General features: G+C 33.4%; 1 protein-coding gene across 1 annotated transcript in view; it reads left to right on the top strand.

The window, feature by feature from the left end:
- The first annotated feature begins 3,029 nt into the window (after window positions 1–3,029).
- The window catches only part of LOC126888152 (uncharacterized protein K02A2.6-like), a 37,522-nt gene continuing 28,290 nt past the window's right edge, over window positions 3,030–12,261 (top strand). The window contains exon 1 of the mRNA XM_050656156.1: window positions 3,030–3,359. The gene's annotated coding sequence lies outside the window, so the exon portion shown is untranslated. The remainder of the gene's footprint in view (window positions 3,360–12,261) is intronic.

The raw sequence follows: 12,261 nt of genomic DNA, 5'->3' as shown, positions 1-12,261 counted from the left end.
TCAAGGATGTATTATTTGGTATGGCCACATATACTTCTGGTATATCGTCGGTGATGTGACAATACCTCCTATCTGTTTTTTCATGAATTTTGTAGGAGACGAAAAACCATTTTTAGGGTCATCTCTGTTTTCACATGTAAATTTTGACATGTTTTGTAGTAAATAGATAATTGAATTTACTACAAAACATGTCAAAAAATATCATATGAAAACAGGAGGTGACTGTAAAAAAAGTTTTTAGTCTCTCTTACAAAACGGTTAACAGAGGTGACAGTTAATAGAGAGACAGATAATCAAGGTTCCACTGTATAGTGAAATTTGGACACCCGACACCCCATACAAATTTTATGGGGGTTTTGTTCGTTTAAACCCCCCCAAACTTTTGTGTAAGTTACAATTGAATTATTATTGTGGTACTATTAAACACAATGTTTTTAAAACTTTTTTGCCTCTTAGTACTTTTTTGAAGTCAGTTTTTATCGTGATATTTTGAATATTTGTCAAATCCACCACATATTTCTATATGGTTAAGTACGATTGTAGGTATATTTTGAACCATTTTAAAAAGAAGCCATATCTTGATAAAAAGAACTTTATCGAAAAAATAGAAAGAGGTAAAAAAGTTTTAAAAACATAGTGTTTAACTAATGGTACCGCAGAAATAATTTAATTGGAACGTACCCAAAAGTTTGGGGGGGTTAAAGGGAACAAAACCCCCATAAAATTTTTATGGGGTGCACAAATTTCACTATAATTTTTCTTTAAGATGTTACTGCAATAATATTGCTTCATGTCCATTTTCAATAAAAAATCTTTAATAGTTTTCGATATATTCGAAAAAATCAATTTTTATTTTGTATCTTCAAAGGGCTGTAACTTTTTTTGTGTGCATATTTGTACTAAGGTAAGTTAGGTTGATTCAAATTATTTTTGGTCCCAGAATATGTGATTTAATTTACGACCAATCTTTTCAGGACACCCTGTATAATAAATGGGATTAGCTGGCTTAAAAATTCATAATCTACGTTCTGTAGAAAATATCCAGTTTTTGGTTTCTTTTTAACTAGATCTTAATATCTAACCAAGCATTTTAAGACCTTTTTATTAATTTTTCGATGATATATTCGTGTTTTTAGTTTGTTCAAAATATTCTAGATGATTGTACACTATAATAGATAGCCAACTAAATAAACACAAAAATTTTATTTTTGTTACAGCCTGTATATACGTTTACCTATATATACAGTGCATTACGCACCACCTTAAAAATTGGGCATTTTTGATGTCTCGAATTTCTTAAACCTGTTGTCCCATCTAAGTGATTTTTTTATAATAATATAGCCTGAGGCTATAGGTTACTGCCTTATGCTTGTCATGCACGGGGAGCTATACTGTAATATATATTATATCACATCGCTCTCTATAGTAATGAGTGAGCCTGCACATACGGAACCATTAGTTCCCTGTCTGCAGGCTCACTCATTACTATAGAGAGCGATATGATATAATATACATATATTACAGTATAGCTCCCAGTGCATGACAAGCTTAAGGATGTAACCTATAGCCTAGGCTATATTATAAAAAAATCACTCAGATGGGACAACAGGTTTAGAAAATTCGAGACATCAAAAATGCCCTATTGTTAAGGTGGTGCGTTAATTTCTTGGAGAAGTGTATTGTAATTTAATGTAAATAATGTAATATCCAATAATTGTAATTTAATATAAGATGTAATATAAGTTCCTTAAAAATTTATTTTTTATTTCCCACCATACATTCTCCACAGGTCTAAATATCGATGCTAGACGTCCACCGGAGGTCCTCTCAGGACGTTAGATGGACGTTCGGCAGCAAGACATTGGACCAAACTGGGACGTCCTATGAAGGTCCAATTGACGTTCACTGAACGTCCCCTCGGACGTTAGGTGGACGTCCATTGGACGTTTGGCAACGTGGCATTTGGACCAAAATAGGACGTCCTGTTAAGGTCCAAAGTACGTCCCTTCGGACCTTAAATGGACGTCCAACGGACATTCGGTAGCACGACATTTGGACCAAAATAGGACGTTCCTTGGACGAAAACGGACCTCCCTAAAGTCCGTGAAGGACATCCTTGTGCTATTAGGGATGTATATAGTCTCTTTATTCTATTATATTCTACTCTATTTCAAACCTATTCTATATAAGTATCTACACATTACACCTATTATCATCATCATCATTCTCTTTGCCTTATCCCTATGCAGTGTTGGCTTCCCTAATTGCATTTCTCCACACAATTCTATCTTGAGTCATATCAATGTTAATCCCCTTTACCAACATGTCCTGCCTTATCGTCTTCTTTGGTCTTCCTCTCCTACTCCTTCCAGGAATCTGCACTTCAGCTATTCTTCGTATTGGGTGATTAACGTCTCGATGTTGAACATGACCAAACCATCTTAACCTATGCTCTCTCATTTTGGCATCAATTGGTGCCACACCTAGACTTCCCCTAATATACTCATTTCTAATTTTATCCTTCTTTGTCACTCCACTCATCCATCTAAGCATTCTCATTTCCACCACATGCATTCGTTGTTCCGCTTTCTTTTTCACTGCCCAACATATTCAGTTCCGTGCATCATAGCCGGTCTTATGGCTGTTTTATAGAATTTTCCCTTCAGCTTCATTGGAATTTTTCTGTCACACAACACACCACTCGCTTCTTTCCACTTCATCCATCCAGCCCTAATTCTACTGCATGCATCTCCATCTATTTCTCCATTACTCTGTAATACCGATAGTAGGTACTTAAAACTATTGCTTTTCACAATCATTTCACCTATTATATTATATTTTACTTTATTCTATACTATATATCTATTCTAATCTATCTATATATTTCATTTAATCTGTTACAGTCTACTCTATTCTGTTTTAAATCAAATACTTTATTAGTAAGTATCTACATATATATTACATCTATTCTACTCTATTCTATTTCAAGTTTATTCTATACTATATATCTATTCTAATCAATCTCTCTATTTTATTAATCTGTTCTATTCTATTCTGTTTCAAATCAAACACTTTACTCAAACAAAGAAACTAACGACATTCAAAAGCTTCTAATAAAAAAATCATTGCATTGGTACTACTGAAAATATTGACATTTTTACAACATTTATTCCAAGTTCCTTCAATTTTTTTGAGGACAAGAAAATTTTGCTTTCAAGAAATTCACGAATTTATTGACGTCAAGTTAATAACGAACAAATCTGGATGTCAAATTGTGCTTTGAGAACACGTCAAATTTGGCCTTGAATAACTTGGTCAATTTATTGTTCAATTTATTGTTGATGTAAAGTGCACTTTACGTAAAGTGATTACGTACGGTAAACTCAAATTACAGACTGTAATCTTGTGTGTAAAATCGGTATGCTGTATCAATGTTATCCAAGGGGTTGCCTACCTTCCTATGTAATTTCTTTTAGGTAAACGCACGCGTAAACGTAATTTTAAACTTTTCTAAACAAAAATTACTTGCCGTTTAGTTTGGTTATGTGAAAATGTTTATGTTATATTAATAAATATTGTTATTTTTATTTGTGAAACCAAGTTGTTTGTGTGATAGACTTGTATTTGATTTTTAGTTTAATTGGTTTAGTGTTTAATTTTTAAGTGATTTTTTAGTTGTTTAGTACTTCAATATATTATATCATAAAATGAATTTTTGGTTTTGTTCTAAGTAGCTTTCACTATTTCCTACTAATTACTAACAGTACATACATCATCAGGATACAGTAAGTACCAGGGAATGTAAAGTTGTGCTCACAACGAAGCGCCAACCCTCACTCCCTGGTATCCCTCCTACCATATCATGGATCACCCGATGCATTATGTTAAATGCGATGAGATCGTTCACGAAAATGAAGAGTAGTAGGATACTCTGTTCTAGGCGAGGATACCATCCTTTGGTCTCATTAGTGAGTGCACCCTTACCCTGCTAGGCCTGGATCCCACGTATCAAAAAAAGTTGATTAACAGCAAGCTGAAAATTTGCTAATAGGGCTTTTCATCAATTGTCATTTGTTTCGAGTTCCTGTCATGTTATATATAATATTAATATAGGGCTTTTCATTCACAGTCATTTGTTTCGAGCTTCTGTCCTGTGTCTCATAATATATCTACATCATACGTTATTGGCATATACCAATGATACAAACCAAAGACATATGACGTAGATATATTAATATAATATGACACATGACAGAAGCTCGAAACAAATGACAATCGATGAAAAGCCCTATACACGGATTATACGGCATATGACAGAAGCTCAAAACAAATGACTGTGAATGAAAAGCCATAGCTTAACGGTGTCTAGTCGGACAAACTTTGATGTACGCAAACACTGGAAGTTTTAATTGTGGAACAGTTTAAAAATTTGGAACGTAGATTACTAAAACTCCCTTGTATTTTGTCAGACAGAACATCCAATTGATTTGTTACCCTTTCATTAAACTCTCATGCAAAAATCAGACTGATATTACTAACCAACATGATTCCTGTCATTTGACATGTTCTTCTTGTTCCACTCATTAAAATGCCCAGTTGGTGATAAACACCAGTCTGATTTTTGCATGAGAGTAATGAAATGGAAACAAATCAATTGGAAGTTCTGTCCGACAAAATACATAAAACGTTTTCAAAGTCTGACGTTCCAAATTTTTAACTTATTCCACAATTAATACTTCCCCTGTTCCCATACATCAAAGTTTGTCTGACTAGACACTGTTAATCTATTAACAAATAATTTTCAGCTAGCTATTTTAATCAACTTTTTTTTGGTACGCATTATCCAGGTCTATGCAGTTCCCTTGTTTACCGATCCAAAACTAATAAGTATAAATAAGAACCGAGTACTTACTGTGCCTCTCCCATATTTTCATGAAGTGTCTAAGTAGTTTTATGACTGTAGTTTGTTCATTATTGTATTTTTTTTTTGTTTTTATAAATGGGTACAAATATACTGCTTCTCCATTCGTTTAGCATTTGTCCAACTTCCATAATTCTATTAAATAAACGTATTAGCCAACTTATTCCTGCCTCTTCTAATGGCTTCCACATTTCCCCAGGAATATCCTGATTCCTTTATTTTTTGAAGTGCTTGAGCCACTTCCTCATGGTCAGTGCGAGTTGACAGTAAAATCAAGTAGGAAGTATATATCAGCACGTCTCACAACAAGGATGGAAAAAATACAGTATGTTTAAGATATACTATGTGAAGGCAGACACATGTCTCTGACTCATTAGCTATCATCAGTACAGTATAGCCAAGTTAGAATAGGTCTACGTTAACCTTTCCTTGTTTGAAAAACTCTAAACATTGATTGTTTGAAACATTCCTTTCCTCAGGTAGCTGTAGCTTCCTCCTTGGATGTGTTAGTTGTTGCTCTGGAATCGTTAGGATCTTCTGACATTATTGTCACAAATTGGTTGCATTGCTCCTGTAGTGATCTTTTCCCAAGCTAGCATACACCTCTAGTAGGTATAGCGGTATAGCATACAGAAATGTAGATAAACTGATAATGTTGATTTGTAAACAAAACATCTTCACTAAATGGGTGAAAAAGCTGAATTCTTAGTGTCTGTTATCTGTATTTTGAGGTTGCAGTCATTAAGTTACGGGGCAGAATAAAAAAAAAAACTCTGTAGACACATTAACGGACACACTTCACATGTAATCACATCTTCTTAAGGAGTGACTTCATATGCAGTTGTGTCAGTGAATGTATTAATATCAAGCTTTCGCAAAATTTATTTGTTTCATCAAGTCTAAAATAAATTTATAATTCTTTTCTCAGTAAATACAATGAAATTAAGACAAAAAAGCATTGTATTAAAGAAGCATAAAAACTTACAACATGAGCTTAGTCCATTAAATTTTAAACATTATCACTAAACATAAAAATATAAGATTGTTAATCTAGTAGTAATTACAATGTTTTATTTAATTTTATATCACAGTAATAGTTTTTGGCACTGAAATATCTCATAAAAACGGATTACTGGTTGTCTCGTAATCCATCTCGTAACTGAAGTCACTCTAGATTTAAATTATGTCTTTCTGCCACAGCATTTAAGTACATAAATAACCGATTTACAAAATTCATCTTTTCAAAATATAAACATTAAACTTAAAAACAAGCAAAAAGTTGGGTTAACATGAATTAACTGACAGTCAGGACATGACAGAACCCTAAATAACATGATACGTAATTTTTTTCATACATCATACCACTTTATACACTTATGTTTTGACGACTGTAATCTGATGTAGGTAATTCTGAACTTTACACATGTACGTAATCACTTTACGTAAAGGATACAGCATAGCCCCCATTGACGAAAAAGAAAATTGTTCTATTTTTTCATTTTATTTGGCGTGAATTCAGTGTCACAAACCTGTGTCCATTTGGCGGGAAGTGGAAGTAGAGCTTTTTGTTTATTATTATTTGTTGAGGTTCAGTCTTTCATGTTCGTGACAACCTAAAAATTTTGATTGGAAAATGCATATAAGATAAGGGGGTGGAAAAATGGAAATTAGTGGCTTTTTTTTTGCAGTTCTGTCTGTTAGTTTTGCGTTTTGCTCTGGCTGGGTCTCTTTTGTTTAAACAATTATGTAAGTATTATAAAAACGTTTTCAATTTTCTGTATTCTTTAGGAATACAGAAATATTGCTTTGTCTTTATGCATATTATTACCTGTAAATACCTATTTCTTTTGATTTTTAATTGTAAAGAATAGAAAAATTACCATTCATTTTAATTTTTTAGAATCAGCTGAAAGTGGTCTACAAAAAAACCAGGAAGGAAACGTATTATAGCCTTGTTGTGGCTATGAAAGATACCTATAAAAAGTGTATTGACTAGTTGGAAGAAACTCCACATTGTCGATGCATAATAAGATATTACTTTATAAACAAATATCAAGACCTAGGAATGGAACCTGGATAATATAGTCATCAAGAAGATAGCAGGAAGTCATGAGCAACAACAACTTCATAAGTATGAGAATATTGAGGAAATCCAGCTCCTCATATCTACTACTGGACAAACTAGAAGATTGAAGAGGACAAAGCCTTTTGAACTAGTTTGAGTGATAGGTGATAGTGAAAAGCAGAGCGTAGTGCTTGTGTGCCTGTGTATGTTAGAATAGTGCACGATCTTGTTAGATTAGATAAGAGACGCTATGGGGTAAGCTCTTCATTTTAAGGAACAGTAGTAATTTAGGTTAAATTAAAATTGCTCATTGGTCAGTTATGACCAGATTGTAATTCTCTGATGTTTGGCAAAAAGGGCTTAAGTCAGAATTGCACATCAATAATGTTTTGATGATTTCTGGACCATAAAAAAAGTGTTGCAGACTTAAACTGTATGTACCAATAAAAAGAGCCGATTTTTCTGGTCCAGAAATCATCAAAACATTATTGATGTGCAATTCTGACTTAAGCCCTTTTTCCCAAACATCAGAGAATTGCAATGTACAATTCAATACAAATGAATCATCATCGTAGTGATGATTATGGAAAAAAATATATGACAAGATTTTGTGCAATAAAAATGTTTATATTTATCAAGGATGTATTATTTGGTATGGCCACATATACTTCTGGTATATCGTCGGTGATGTGACAATACCTCCTATCTGCTTTTTCATGAATTTTGTAGGAGACGAAAAACCATTTTTAGGGTCATCTCTGTTTTCACATGTAAATTTTGACATGTTTTGTAGTAAATAGATAATTGAATTTACTACAAAACATGTCAAAAAATATCATATGAAAACAGGAGGTGACTGTAAAAAAAGTTTTTAGTCTCTCTTACAAAACGGTTAACAGAGGTGACAGTTAATAGAGAGACAGATAATCAAGGTTCCACTGTATAGTGAAATTTGGACACCCGACACCCCATACAAATTTTATGGGGGTTTTGTTCGTTTAAACCCCCCCAAACTTTTGTGTAAGTTACAATTGAATTATTATTGTGGTACTATTAAACACAATGTTTTTAAAACTTTTTGGCCTCTTAGTACTTTTTTGAAGTCAGTTTTTATCGTGATATTTTGAATATTTGTCAAATCCACCACATATTTGTATATGGTTAAGTACTATTGTAGAGACTAATAATATGAAAATTTATTTATGATTTACATTTTTAGGTATATTTTGAACCATTTTAAAAAGAAGCCATATCTTGATAAAAAGAGCTTTATCGAAAAAATAGAAAGAGGTAAAAAAGTTTTAAAAACACAGTGTTTAACTAATGGTACCGCAGAAATAATTTAATTGGAACGTACCCAAAAGTTTGGGGGGGTTAAAGGGAACAAAACCCCCATAAAATTTTTATGGGGTGCACAAATTTCACTATAATTTTTCTTTAAGATGTTACTGCAATAATATTGCTTCATGTCCATTTTCAATAAAAAATCTTTAATAGTTTTCAATATATTCGAAAAAATCAATTTTTATTTTGTATCTTCAAAGGGCTGTAACTTTTTTTGTGTGCATATTTGTACTAAGGTAAGTTAGATTCATTCAAATTATTTTTGGTCCCAGAATATGTGATTTAATTTACGACCAATCTTTTCGGGACACCCTGTATAATAAATGGGATTAGCTGGCTTAAAAATTCATAATCTACGTTCTGTAGAAAATATCCAGTTTTTGGTTTCTGTTTAACTAGATCTTAATATATAACCAAGCATTTTAAGACCTTTTTATTAATTTTTCGATGATATATTCGTGTTTTTAGTTTGTTCAAAATATTCTAGATGATTGTACACTATAATAGATAGCCAACTAAATAAACACAAAAATTTTATTTTTGTTACAGCCTGTATATAAGTTTACCTATATATACAGTGCATTACGCACCACCTTAAAAATTAGGCATTTTTGATGTCTCGAATTTCCTAAACCTGTTGTCCCATCTAAGTGATTTTTTTATAATAATATAGCCTGAGGCTATAGGTTACTGCCTTATGCTTGTCATGCACGGGGAGCTATACTGTAATATATATTATATCACATCGCTCTCTATAGTAATGAGTAATGAGTGAGACTGCACATACGGAACCATTAGTTCCCTGTCTGCAAGCTCACTCATTACTATAGAGAGCGATATGATATAATATACATATATTACAGTATAGCTCCCAGTGCATGACAAGCTTAAGGATGTAACCTATAGCCTAGGCTATATTATAAAAAAATCACTCAGATGGGACAACAGGTTTATAAAATTCGAGACATCAAAAATGCCCTATTTTTAAGGTGGTGCGTTAATTTCTTGGAGAAGTGTATTGTAATTTAATGTAAATAATGTAATATCCAATAATTGTAATTTAATATAAGATGTAATATAAGTTCCTTAAAAATTTATTTTTTATTTCCCACCATACATTCTTCACAAGTCTAAATATCGATGCTAGACGTCCACCGGAGGTCCTCTCAGGACGTTAGATGGACGTTCGGCAGCAAGACATTGGACCAAACTGGGACGTCCTATGAAGGTCCAATTGACATTCACTGAATGTCCCCTCGGACGTTAGGTGGACGTTTGGCAACGTGGCATTTGGACCAAAATAGGACGTCCTGTTAAGGTCCAAAGTATGTCCCTTCGGACCTTAAGTGGACGTCCAACGGACATTCGGTAGCACGACATTTGGACCAAAATAGGACGAAAACGGACCTCCCTAAAGTCCGTGAAGGACATCCTTGTGCTATTAGGGATGTATATAGTCTCTTTATTCTATTATATTCTACTCTATTTCAAACCTATTCTATATAAGTATCTACACATTACACCTATTATCATCATCATCATTCTCTTTGCCTTATTCCTATGCAGTGTCGGCTTCCCTAATTGCATTTCTTCACACAATTCTATCTTGAGTCATATCAATGTTAATCCCCTTTACCAACATGTCCTGCCTTATCGTCTTCTTTGGTCTTCCTCTCCTACTCCTTCCAGGAATCTGCACTTCAGCTATTCTTCGTATTGGGTGATTAACGTCTCGATGTTGAACATGACCAAACCATCTTAACCATGCTCTCTCATTTTGGCATCAATTGGTGCCACACCTAGACTTCCCCTAATATACTCATTTCTAATTTTATCCTTCTTTGTCACTCCACTCATCCATCTAAGCATTCTCATTTCCACCACATGCATTCGTTGTTCCGCTTTCTTTTTCACTGCCCAACATTCAGTTCCGTGCATCATAGCCGGTCTTATGGCTGTTTTATAGAATTTTCCCTTCAGCTTCATTGGAATTTTTCTGTCACACAACACACCACTCGCTTCTTTCCACTTCATCCATCCAGCCCTAATTCTACTGCATGCATCTCCATCTATTTCTCCATTACTCTGTAATACCGATAGTAGGTACTTAAAACTATTGCTTTTCACAATCATTTCACCTATTATATTATATTTTACTTTATTCTATACTATATATCTATTCTAATCTATCTATATATTCCATTTAATCTGTTACATTCTACTCTATTCTGTTTTAAATCAAATACTTTATTAGTAAGTATCTACATATATATTACATCTATTCTATTATATTCTACTCTATTCTATTTCAAGTTTATTCTATACTATATATCTATTCTAATCTATCTCTCTATTTTATTAATCTGTTCTATTCTATTCTGTTTCAAATCAAACACTTTACTCAAACAAAGAAACTAACGACATTCAAAAGCTTCTAATAAAAAAATCATTGCATTGGTACTACTGAAAATATTGACATTTTTACAACATTTATTCCAAGTTCCTTCAATTTTTTTGAGGACAAGAAAATTTTGCTTTAGTCCACTTTACATCAACAATAATTGGACAAGAAATTGACAACAAGTTATTCAAGGTCAAATTTGAATTATACAAAACACAATTCTACATTAAATTTTGCCGTGATTAAAAAGAAAATAAAGAAATTTGACAAAATAAAACATATCCAATTGTTCTATTTCATCAAATTCCTTCATTTTCTTTTACAAACATACATTTTGTACTCGTCAAATTTGGCCTGGAATAACTTTGTCAATTTATTGTTCAATTTATTGTTGATGTAAAGTGGACATTTCAAGAAATTCACGAATTTATTGACGTCAAGTTAATAACGAACAAATATGGATGTCAAATTGTGCTTTGAGAACACGTCAAATTTGGCCTTGAATAACTTGGTCAATTTATTGTTGATGTAAAGTGCACTTATCATAAATCAATAATTCAAAAAGTTTGCTTTCGTCACATCCCCTAATTCCTAATCCTGTTTTATTTTGAGTGGGTATAAAAGTTCAACATACTAAAATACTGTGGGTCTAGGACGTTTCATCGCCGCCGTTTCGATGCCGCCAGTTCGATGCCGATGCCGGCCGATTCATCGCCAGTCAATTAATCGTTATCTGATATATTTCCGAATTTTCGACAGTTACAATTATTAGTTATTTTTAGTATTAATTAGGAATTCTAGGAAATGCGAGATATGACGGCGATGAAATGGACTGGCGATGAACCGGCGGCATCGAAACGGCCGGCGATGAACCGGCGGCATCGAAACGTCCCATTCCGAATACTGTTATTTGTTTCAATCTTTCTATGTAAGCCATGCATAATATTGTGTAATTAATAAAAATAGAAAATTGAACTAAACCTACGAGCAATATTATTTAATTATGTAGTTTTATATAGTTTCTTCTGGCCTACGCGATACGCCACTGGCACTCGTGTTTGGTTCTAACTTAGTTTTGGCTTCAGTTTCGTTCTCGTTGCGGTCACTCCAGGGAGAGGGTAAAAAAATTTCCATACTCTAAGGTAGGTATATACAATAATAGGTTTGTTCCAACACGACCTAGAACCGTCACGAAACGGTAACGCTTCTGCGCAGTAAACAAAATCCGTTCCAACAAAAATATGATCGTCATCGGATCGTCCTTCCCACTGTTCCAATAAGAATTGTGATCTTTCGGTGACGGTTTCGTGATGATCATTTCAGTAATCGGGCAAATGCATAATGTGCTGGTTGGACTGACTTGCGCACTAGGATTTAATTCTTTAAAGTTTTTGAGCCTTTGATCGACTAAAAGCACACAAGCTGTCACCAACAAAAATAACAATTATTACCGTCATGGGACGATAACTGGGCGATACAATTACGAACATGCGCACAACAAACGGTACAAGTAGTTTCGTGACGGTTTCT

Source organism: Diabrotica virgifera, chromosome 7, assembly GCF_917563875.1.
Source record: "Diabrotica virgifera virgifera chromosome 7, PGI_DIABVI_V3a".
NCBI classification, from domain to species: Eukaryota; Metazoa; Arthropoda; class Insecta; order Coleoptera; family Chrysomelidae; genus Diabrotica; species Diabrotica virgifera.
This window is presented reverse-complemented; position numbering and strand designations above follow the sequence as displayed.